Source organism: Pinus tabuliformis, chromosome 9, assembly GCF_031772625.1.
Source record: "Pinus tabuliformis cultivar Carrire ecotype Pingquan chromosome 9, CPIR1, whole genome shotgun sequence".
Lineage (NCBI taxonomy): Eukaryota > Viridiplantae > Streptophyta > Pinopsida > Pinales > Pinaceae > Pinus > Pinus tabuliformis.
In genome coordinates, this window is record NC_142307.1 from 1055169603 (window position 1) to 1055181990 (window position 12388).

The window sequence follows — 12388 nt, forward strand, 5'->3', positions numbered from 1 at the left end:
ATTAGCATCAAATTTCAAAACTATCAGTAGAGACAACTTACTTGTGATTTCAGTTGAAGTCTGCTAAATGCAAAAAAGTCTTGGGGACGACTCTCCACCCAACCGTAGGCTCAATTGCACAAAATCTTGCTACAACTGGCCACCCCCGAGCCCTCAATCAATGTACCACTGCCAGGGAATCCTTTGTCTTAGAACACTATTCTCCTGAGAGAATGAATGATAGAATCTTGGAATGATGGAATGCCTCCCATCTTCCTCACCATCTAATAAATAGGGCAAACATTGGAAGGGTGTTGTTGGGAAAAGTATCCAATACGGAATGACCCTATCCCACTCTAAGGGTGATAGTACCTCAGCAACAACCGAAGCAAAGCTATCTAAGATTTCTTCTTTATGAAAGTAAAATAGGGGAGAAAGGGATCCACTAACCGATGTCTTTCACTAATGATTGATCCAATCTTCTCTCCTTGCTGCTTGCTCCCAGCTCCTTGCTCTTTCACTGGCCCAGCTACACCAAGATCCTGCAAAATGGCAAGAAGGGGAAACTACAAGAAGCATACATTCATAATTGATTCAAGGATTAGAATAAATCAAATACACAAGTATAAAAATACACCATTGAGACACATGCATATAGAAGAACCTCAAATGCTTTATTAATGGAAGAAGTAAAGTTCAGGAAGTGTTACAACCATAAGAGGCCCAATCTAGCAACACCTCCCAGCAGAAAGAAATCTCCTCTTCACCTCCTTCAAAGCAAATCACCCAATAGCTCTAAACTCAAACCAACAACACTTCCTTACATTCACAAGATTCCGGCCTTCTTAGACCTCAAGAGAGAGCTCTATATATAGGAGTTTTGGAGAAAGGATGAGTCAGCTTGAGGCTGGCTTCAAGCTGACTAGTGTCCTCTCTCACTTCAGTTATACTTCAGTTCTTGAGTCCACTTGGAGGTTCTTGCTTCCACTTGGAGATCTAGACCCTCTTACTCATCACTAGGCGAATTCCTTGATCCAAGTGTCATTTTGGAAGCTTCCTGGGCGCTGACACCTTGAGGAATGACTGTGCCACTTGTCCAAGTACGCTCAGCGCAAGTGGCCTTCTTTGCAGTTGACATTCAGCGCAGGTACAGAGTGGAGCACTTGACATTCAGCGCAGATGCTCAGTGGAGCAGTTGACATGATCCAGAAATTGCTTGTTTTTGAGTGTTTTCAGGTGGAGAACTGATATTCAGTGCTGTGGTTTGCTGACCTTGTTCCTCTAGGGGTAGGAACAACATGTTTAGGGACTTTGGATCCCTTAGATTATGGACATTTCATGCTTCATGCTGTAAGGCACAAAAATGTCTATAACAGTTGCCCCCTAAAGTATGAGGTCGTTTATCGGGTGAAATGCTTTATCAGGAGGATCCGAAGTTCATTCAATCGCTGAGAGGTGACCTGTAATAAAATACAATACAATACATTATTTTTCATTCTGCTTTCATGATCTAGATGAGGCAGGCATTCCCATGCTCAGCTTTATAAATTCATTTTGGTACATAGAACAGATGATCGTCTGATGGTAGACTGATAATTATCTGTTGAAATTATCATCCTTTGAGTAGGATGATCATCTGCTGCAATGATGTACATGTCAAATGTCTTTATATTTCCTGAATATATATCGCAGCCCGGATGGATGAAACTAGATCCGGGGTCTTCAAACTCGTTCGATCTTCACTCTAAGTACAAGTCGATCCATGTGAGAATTGCGCTGAAGTCGAACATGGAAAGACATCGCTTGATTACCGGTCAATGATGTAAACCGTTAACAAGCGCAAGAGGAATCACTGATAATGATAATGACCCTCAAGGTACTGCAGTACAATTCACGTGGTGTGAATATAGGACTTGGCGTTGAACACCACGCAAAGTCTTCTGGTCGAAGGTCATTGATGTATACCTGTCGCCGAAAGTGAGAAACTTGCCATTGAGGCATGCAAGCTTCAAAGTACTGGGGGTTTTGTTCCTAGATCAACTCCTTGGATAATGAGCTGAAGTCGACAAGAAGCGATCCGTTAAAGGAGGGCCTTAATGAATCCCACATCAGTGACACGGAACGGAGCTAATGATTTTAGTGGAGGTGAAAACAATCTGTGACATATGATTCAGGGTGGCGGTCATGAATGGATGAAGGATAATGTATGGCAGTGGGTGGGACACGGTTGACTCTTTCTGAACGACATCTCTTGAACATATAACGACACTGATGCGATGGATCAGTAGCATTACCCAAAATGTGGATGGTTTGGCGAGACCATGGTGATGAGACCGGTGAATGAAACAACCCAACCCGATGTGGTACGGAGGAAAAGTGTCATGTTCAAGAGCGACTTGCTACCATTAAAGCTTTGAGGTTCTCCCAATTTTTCCCCAGTCATTTCTGACCAGTACCTCTTTATTTTTGTCAAGCTTGAGGAGGATAACATATGCTTGTTCTATAACCTGCCCTTCGGGCAAGCCCATCGCTATGTTTTAACGAGCCTAGCGATAGGGAAACTCGTTCTCGTCTAAAGACAAGTTTGTCGCTATTTAATCATTTTAACGAGTCTAACGACAAGGAAAACTCGGTCCTTTTCATTTTTAGAGAGTCTGAAAAGGTACAGAAAGTTAACTCCAAAATTCCTTTTTCGTCATCTAATCCCTTAAGTCCGAAAAAGTATAAAACAATACAGAAGGGATGAGTTTTCGGTACTTTTAACGAGCCGAACAAAACAAGCGCTCGATCTTTTTGTGCAATAATCCCTCAGGTCCAAAAAGATTAAAATCTAGAGGAGGGATAGCTCTTCCGGTCACTTTAACGAGCTGAAAGGCCAAAACTCGGCAAACTTTTCATATTTTACGAGTCAGATGAAAAGAGCTTAAAGAAGACTCGTCTTTTGAGGAACGAGTGATGAATAGGGATAGCAGCAGATTCCAGGTACAGGTTGGAATTTTCCAATCACGGCAGTGTCACAAGGATGGCTAGGTGAAATCACTCTTCGCAGCTATTTCTCAAAAGAGGTAAACACTCAAATGGAGGTGAATATCGGCCAAATGAAAAGTGGAGGTGACGGTGCAAACACGACCAGGGCTTTTATGGCTGATGAATTTACGATCACAATGGTTATTTACCGGTTCATTTTTTCTGAATGAGCTTGAACTCTAAGGGAAAGCCTGCTCACAATCTTATGTTTATTTTTTAATGAGCATGAACTATGTGCTAAAACTGCTCGGATCTTGCGTTTATTTTTTAACGAGCATGAACTATGTGCTAAAACTGCTCGAATTACCAGTCATAAGGTAAGAAATGTCCCCTGTGAGATCTCTATTTTTTAAGGAGTTTCATCTCACTGAGCTCTACTCCATATCCTTTCTTTATGCAAGTTCGGAAACGGTTAATCCCAAAAAACAGATAAATAACCACTCTTTGCTTGCACTCCAAAAGGTTTGCATGCCCCCAGGTATAAAATACAATTTCAAGGCTACCCCTCCTCTCCCCCACCTCTGCTTTTCTTTGGGTGTTCACAGCTACTTGTCGTCTTGCCAGTCTAATGTTAACGATACTTGTCTTCTCGTTATTTTTAAGGGGTCTTACGCGGTACTTGTCTTCCCGTCAGCCCAACTTTTAACAGATCTTTTGCAAGATCGCAAGAGAACAGCTACTTGCGACAAGAGAATATCTACTTACGACAAGAGAAGAACACTACTCAAAGACAAAACATTTGTGTTATTGAGGGAGGCTTACCTCTTTCTAGTTACCCAAAGATTGTTTTGTTAACTTCTTCAAACGAAAACATTTCCTCGGCACTGTCTACCGAAATAGACAAGGGTGAATGACTCTTGTCAAACACGTAACTTTGACAAAAGAATCCTATTCCAGAACAACCCCTCTTCCTCTACGGACGGGGTACGGACTAGTCATATTCTCTCGCGGAAATTCTACCTTATACCCAGGGTTTTTTCTGCCCGAAGCAGACCAGGATGCATGCCCCCTGGGTTCCAGTCCTATCTTTCCGAATCACTCGCACTCATCGGGAAGGAGGACTGGGGGTGGAGACATTTCTTGATTGAATAGACCATTCAGGGTTGGTATTTGACTATTTGCGATGCGTGATCCCGGAAATGAAATTTGGTCTACGAGTTTGACCATCCTTCCTTCGTGTGGAAAACACATTACTCTAAAGAGTGAGGAGACTATTGCTCCCATGCAATATATATAGTCTCGTCCAAGGAGTAGGTTATAATCCAAGGGTCCTTGAACGACCATCACGTTCATTTGAACGGTCTTCCCTTTCAATGTTATAGGCACATTGGGGAGGATCCCTAATGGTCGACTGGTTCCTTTATCAAAACCTGAGAGATTTCTTATCTCAGGCAAAAGCGCCGGGGAACCCAGTGCTTTCCAAGCAATAGAGGAAAGGATACTCACAGATGCCCCTTCATCAATGATAGTGCCAGCCATTACCATTCTGTATATTTGGACTATGATTTTGAATGGTATACTGGCTGGCAACTGGGGTCTGCCTAGTTGATTCCAATCAAAGGATACAACCAGGTTGCTCGGTGGTGGGACCGAATACACGGCCGGATATGACCCTGACGATGTTCCTTCCTGCGATAAAGGAATGGGCGCATTGCCCTGATGCTCATCAGAGTCTGTGTTGATGAAAAGAATCTGGATGGTGTCATCCTTATTCTCTTCAGTGAGGGTGTCATTTGAAGATGACTCTTCAGTGACGCTGTCATTTGAAGATGAAACTTCTGAAGGGAGAACCCGGTCAACTGCCATTTCGACCTTTGGACTTTCGTCCGGTCTGGATTCAGTAGGTTCATTTTCAGTGACTGACGCTTCAGCCGACCACTTGAGTGGGCCAGCTATATTCTCAACCAACGAAGGACTTGGCACGAGTTTTTTGTATCCAGGAGGAAGTCTCAACGGTGAAACCGGACGATCTTCCAAAACTCTCTTCGCTTCGTCTAAGAAGGGACAACGGTGGATGGCGTGATCGCCTTCACACAGTCTGCAGGGGAATCTTGCTCCCCCTCTTTGTCTTGAACCTTCACTTTCGCTGGTTGACGGTAAGCATTCAACATGGCTATCAGAGGTTGATGCTCCCGAATTGTGCAAACGAGGGGACCAGTCCCTTAGTATCCGGGGAATACAGGGACAATCTCTATGGAAGTGGTCTCCTCTACATATGACACATGGCGATTTAGGCTCGGTCTGTGCTGTGTGTGGATTTTTGTCAGAAGTCTTTTGCTTGCCCCCAGTCGCCTTAGGCTCCTTCTTCTTCTTCTCTCTCTTCTTCTTCTCCTTCTTCTCCATGGGAGCTTGGCTTTTGCCGGCTCTACCTTGCGAAGACGAGGGATTGGAGGAAGAGTTATAGGAAGTAGAAGGCTGGTGGGCAGCTCTAGACTAATCTAACTGTTGACTCGACTGTTTAGGAACCATGGTGTTCTGAACTACATTGGTTGAGAATAGCCAAATTGGCAGGCCAATTGTCAGTCCTGGAAGCGACAATGTGGCCATGTGGGGCGCACCAACTTCTCCCCAAGAGGAGAAAGGACTAGGATTTCCATCATGGGGAATTCCTTGGTTGGGGCGTTCCATGTTCTCAACCTACAGATCAACGCAGGAATAGGAGGTGATTATGTTCCGTTTAAAATAAATTTTATAACGACGCTTTAGACACAACTTGCTTTTTCACTTTTTAAGAGTCGAGAAAAAGCTAAAGATGACTCTAGTCTCCTTCGATGTTTTAACGAGCCCGAAGTGACAAATGCTCAGTTGGACTTTTTCAGTTATAGAGTTTGAAAAAGGCCAAAAGAAACTACTATGGAGATCTAGGCAGAGGGTGTGCCAAACCTTTCGCGAAAACACAGAATACATTTTACGGTACGGGTGGTCGATCTTCGTGAATGCTGTGTTCACTGCATCGCGATCAGTAGGGTGGCCGACACGGCTTCCTAAGGATAAAGGCTTTGTTCCTATAGGGGTCTCCCAATATATATGCGACGGTACGTGGGAGCACAAGTCCGTATTGATACTTATCGCTTCACCGTGGAGGAATCACCCAACCACTCAACGCTAAGATATCACGTTTAACGATGCCGGAACACGTCTCTAGCTTAGACCTCTATGTGTTTGCGTTATGTTTCAAAGCGTTGTTATGTAAATTCAATTCATTTTAAATTGATCTTGTTTAGCAGTTTACCTTTATGGATCACCACGAGATGTATAATACAACTTCCTAAATGCAGTCTAAGATGATAAGCAAGCTTTTCAATCTTTCAACTTTGAAAATCTTAACTACTGAGGGAAAAGAAAGACATCATCTTTTCACACAGATCATAGAGCACACACTAATGCACTTTTCCCTAAATCAACATGCAAGCTGTCAAAATTCACATGCACAATGCAGGTATTTCTTTTCTCTTTCTTAATGTTGGTGTATTACAAAAAAGAAAGCTGTTGTATAATTTTGAATTCAATTTCAAGTGAAAGCAAACAAGCTTGTCCAAAATCAAAAGACACCTTAAGATTTACTTGTTTCAACACTAGAAATACATAAATCCAAACCATATGATGAAAGCAAAAGCTCAATCAACTATGAACAGCAAACAAACTAACTCTTAAGATCAATACGACACTTATCACAGGTCTAGATCTAAGAGGCCACAGCAAGACTAGTTCGCTTTTCGTTATGGGAAACTGTAAATGATGTAAGAAATACACAAAGAACAAACACAGTTTCTTTATACAACCGAGGCGGAATAGTGGCAAGGAAAGTTGGTTTCAGATAGGTACATTGACTGATAACAGTCTGCAAAAACAAGGATGAAAACAGGGCAAGAAACAGCAGGGAACCCCAGTAGCACAAGGCAAGACTGGTTCAACGCAGGTAGTACACTGTCAGTTTGACATTCAGCGTAGGTAGCCCCTTCGGGAACTGCGCTGAAATGCATACTGCCTTCACAGTGCCTGCAATGAAGCGAGAAACTTGCGTTTCTCTTGGTTTCCGGGTCACAGATTGCTAAAAAATTCACAGTTTTTGGCCAAATCAGAAGCTATCAATCAAGTACACACTAAAGGGTAATTAGGAGGATGAAAAGCTATCACTAAGAGCTATTCAGAGTCCTTGTGGATCATCTCTTCAAATCATAAACATGCCCAGAAACTGAGCTAGAGTAGCTGCCCTCTACTTTGCATTTGAAAGATCCAAATGCAGTTCGATTCGGTACCCCCTGTGTTTAGGAAATGAATAGCAAAAACACAAACAACCAACAAGATACGTTCCCCAGTGGAGTCGCCAATTTGTTGTTGGGAAAAGTATCCAATACGGAATGACCCTATCCCACTCTAAGGGTGATAGTACCTCAGCAAAAACCGAAGCAAAGCTATCTAAGATTTCTTCTTTATGAAAGTAAAATAGGGGAGAAAGGGATCCACTAACCGATGTCTTTTGCTAATGATTGATCCAATCTTCTCTCCTTGCTGCTTGCTCCCAGCTCCTTGCTCTTTCACTGGCCCAGCTACACCAAGATCTTGCAAAATGGCAAGAATGGGAAACTACAAGAAGCATACATTCATAATTGATTCAAGGATTAGAATAAATCAAATACACAAATATAACAATACACCATTGAGACACATGCATATAGAAGAACCTCAAATGCTTTATTAATGGAAGAAGTAAAGTTCAGGAAGTGTTACAACCATAAGAGGCCCAATCCAGCAACACCTCCCAGCAGAAAGAAATCTCCTCTTCACCTCCTTCAAAGCAAATCACCCAATAGCTCTAAACTCAAACCAACAGCACTTCCTTACATTCACAAGATTCCAGCCTTCTTAGACCTCAAGAGAGAGCTCTATATATAGGAGTTTTGGAGAAAGGATGAGTCAGCTTGAGGCTGGCTTCAAGCTGACTAGTGTCCTCTCTCACTTCAGTTATACTTCAGTTCTTGAGTCCACTTGGAGGTTCTTGCTTCCACTTGGAGATCTAGACCCTCTTACTCATCACTAGGCGAATTCCTTGATCCAAGTGTCATTTTGGAAGCTTCCTGGGCGCTGACACCTTGAGGAATGACTGTGCCACTTGTCCAAGTACGCTCAGCGCAGGTGGCCTTCTTTGCAGTTGACATTCAGCGCAGGTACAGAGTGGAGCACTTGACATTCAGCGCAGATGCTCAGTGGAGCAGTTGACATGATCCAGAAATTGCTTGTTTTTGAGTGTTTTCAGGTGGAGAACTGATATTCAGTGCTGTGGTTTGCTGACCTTGTTCCTCTAGGGGTAGGAACACCATGTTTAGGGACTTTGGATCCCTTAGATTATGGACATTTCATGCTTCATGCTGTAAGGCACAAAAATGTCTATAACAAAGGGGAGCCACATGCACATGCTCCATGTGTCCACATGCAACTTTATTGCTTTCTTGTTTTATTTCTTTTGCTTTTTTTTTTTACTTTTTGATAGCTTCACTGATTTTTTTACTGCTTTCTTGTTTTATTTCTATTTATATTTATTTAGAGCTTTAGTATGGTTTTATTATTTTATTATTATTTATTACTATTTTTTTTTATTCATTGTTTATTATTTTTATTTTTATTTTTATTATTAAGGGACATTGCATACTCTCCCACTTTAAGGAACTTCGTCCCGAAGTTAAGTTGAATTATTTAACATTTTATTTTGTTATTTATTACTTCATGTTCACACGACACCCTCTGTTGAACTAGTATAACTAGCAGGCATCGAAAGTTTTCACAACACCAAGGAAATCTCAAGGAATCTTTGTCCTTTTTCCCACTTTTGGAACCAGACATGAGCCTCCCCGGTCTGTATCCTAGTCCAAGGCTGGCCCCAAGGCTCGTACCTAACTCAGACCTCATTTGCCCTAAGGCAGGCATCCAGTACGTTACTCAATGACTTCGGGCATCTTGCAAGGCTGGCCCACTCCCTCCAAAACTACTAAGGCACACAACCCCCTGCATCAAAGTCCTTACACCCCCACTAGACTCCGGCTTCCCAATCCAATAAAAGGCACCTAACCTAGAACATCCGGCACTTGGCCTCCTCAAGATGGTCCCATAGCCCTTCAAGAGTTATCCATCAAGAGCTACACAAGACAAAGGAACCACTGGCATATGTAGTGTTGATTGAGTTTGTCCCCAGCCCATGTGGTGTTACTTATTCTCCCTCATGCATATGGGCTCGCACGAGATCATCAAATAAACTGGCCCTCATGGCCCATTTGTGGAGTCTTGTCAATCATCACACCTCAACATGAAACAAATGGATTAGCTATACCATCACAGTATCACTAAGGATTCATACAAATCCTAGATTTCATACAAAAGAATTAATCAAAGTCAATCACAGCTTAGTCATCAACCTGGCCTACTTCCACTAGGGTTAGTTCCAAGCCCCTAGATTTTCAATAAACCATCAATCAGTCATTAACATGACCAACTACTACTAAGGTTACTTGTAAGCCCTAGATTTCCATTTTCAAAAATTCAACAATCTCTTTCACAAATCTCAAATATTCATTAGATATTCCGACTAAGGTTCAATTCCAAAACCTTAGATTTCCAATCTCAACAATCATTTCATTCATAAATCTCATATTGTTATATTTCACACATACTAAACAGCTTTTAACTTCACTAGGGTTTAGCTATAACACCCTAGATTTCCAAACATCAACATCCTAGAATCTCAGACAAGGATTTCATTAAATACTAAGACTTATGACCATCAATGACTAGGTCAACACACATATCTAGGAATTCATAACCATACATAAGCATACTATATGTCCAATAACATTAATACCTATGACCTAGACCAAGATAGGGATTTCATCATCATGAAACATACATTTCATATCATGTGTTAGTCAAACCCATCTTCTTAACAATATCAAGATAGGGATTTCATCATCATGAAACATACATTTCATATCATGTGTTAGTCAAACCCATCTTCTTAACAATATCAAATAATATTTAGACACACAATAAATTGATTGTACTAGGGTTTGACTAAACAATACACACATACCAAGTAAATCAATTCTAAGACAATATAAGAGTATTGCTCACACATTCCATCAAACCCTAATCAATTATAATTCTAATGTAGAATACATATTCCACCAAACCCCAATGAACTAGGGTTCCAATGTAGAAACATAGGAAACCCTATATTACCATAACTTCAAAGGTTTCAGGATTTTATATCTTATCATTCCATCCTAGCAAGTTAGGAAATCATATGAAAATCCAAAACATAAAATCATCAATAAAGACTAGCATTTCACAATATTCCTAATCAACTTAGGGTTTCAAACATTCACAATAGCATACCCTTTGGTTAAGGTTTTCCAGAATCTGTCTAGGGTTCTACCAAATCAGATAAGAGTGGTGTAGGTATATTTATCAAGAGATGAATCACCCAAACAAGAATCACTAGGATTCAATACTTCTAGACATAACAAGGTTAGTAATAGATCATCAAATGAATAATCCTTTCAATCAATGAATTCAAAGCATACCTTTGTTTCTTTGCTAACCTTGTCTTGAGAGATCCTCCTTCTTGTGGATGTTTTTCCCTAATCAAGATAATAGAGGGAGAAAGGTGATTAGTATTCGATATAATCAAAACTAAATGATTACATGAACCCAAAACTGAAAAGATATGAAATACTTATCTTTGAGAGTAGTTGGGAGCTCCATCCAAAGTTTGAGGGAAAACTACAAACTTAAAAAATAAAAAAATGTCTTTTCCAAAATAAGTTAAAACCTATAAATTAAGAAACATATGAAATGTTATGCACCCAGCTCACAAAATAGAAGAAAAGATAGATCAACGCCTTCAAAATCAGCTTCTTCAAGGGGGCAACCTCTTTTACATTACACAAATGAACAACTCTTATATGATACAAATGATAAGACATCCTTTTTATATATAGGAGTCTAAGGGGCCCTAATGCAATCAAAGCCCACATAAAAATAATATTGTAGGGGCACAAAAATAACAATAGTGGGCTTCTATGGGGCATAATAATAACAACATGGGGATTATGTGGACACAATAATACACTAATGGGGTTGCACTAATAACAATAAGGGGTTACACTAGTAGTATAGGGACCTAACATGCTCCTCTCCTTCAAAAAGTGTTGTCCTCAATGCTTGAGTAGTTTTGGATACTTCTGTATAAAATTCTCATCCTCCATGCGGAAAATTCAGTGGGTAAGTTCTTCCACTTGATGAGATACTCTAAATTGATGGATTTCGTAGCTGTCAATTTCTTGTTTTTGTGAATACTTCGTTCCAATATGATTTTTCCTTCCTCGTCAAGTTCTAGCAATATTGTTTGAACTAGAATACCCTCACCTATAACCTTCTTTAAGCATGAAACATTGAAAACTGAGTGCCTCAAGAAGATGTAGGAAGCTTCGATTTGTATGCCATAGTACCAATATTTTGTAACACCTTGTACAAACCATAATACTTTAGTGATAATTTATTATCCTTCTTAGCTTACTTGAGGGACATTTATTTGTATGGTTGTAGTTGTAGAAATACCCAGTCACCTACATCAAAACTTCTTTGGCTATGATGTTGATCTACCTATTGTTTCATTCTATTATGCGCAAAAGTGAGGTTATCCTTTAAGAGTTTGAGAACTTGTTGTTGATGCTCGATGTGATCTTCCACTGCTTGAACCTTAGAATTTTCTTTTAAAGATGATGTGATGGACGATGGATGATATCCATAAAGTGCCACAAATGGGGTCATTTTTTCTGCAGTATGGAAGGAAGTGTTATACCACCATTCAGTCACAGGCAACCAGTTGACCCATTGTATCTGTTTATCAGATACAAAGCAATGAAGATATCCTTCCAAACATTTTTTCATTATCTTAGTTTTCCCATCAGAATGAGGATGATAAGACGAGCTATGAGCTAACTAAGTACCCAAATATTCGATCTCTTGTACTCCAAAGAAACATTTGGAGCTTTTTGCATATAATTGTTTCTCCTCCTATAGTTTGAGCACCCTATCAACATGTTGAACATGATACTTCCAAGACTTGCTGTAGATTAGTATATCATCAAAAAATACTAGCACAAATTTTCTAAGGAAGGCTTTGAAAATGGAATTAATCAAACTTTAAAATGTAGAAGGTGCATTGGTAAGGCCAAAAGGCATGACCAAAAATTCATAATGACCCTCATGAGTTCTAAATGCTATTTTTGGAATGTCGTCAGTCTTCATTATGATTTGATGATATCCTGAACAAAGATCCAACTTGGTGAAGTAAAGTACTCCATGTAGTTCATCAATGACAGGAATG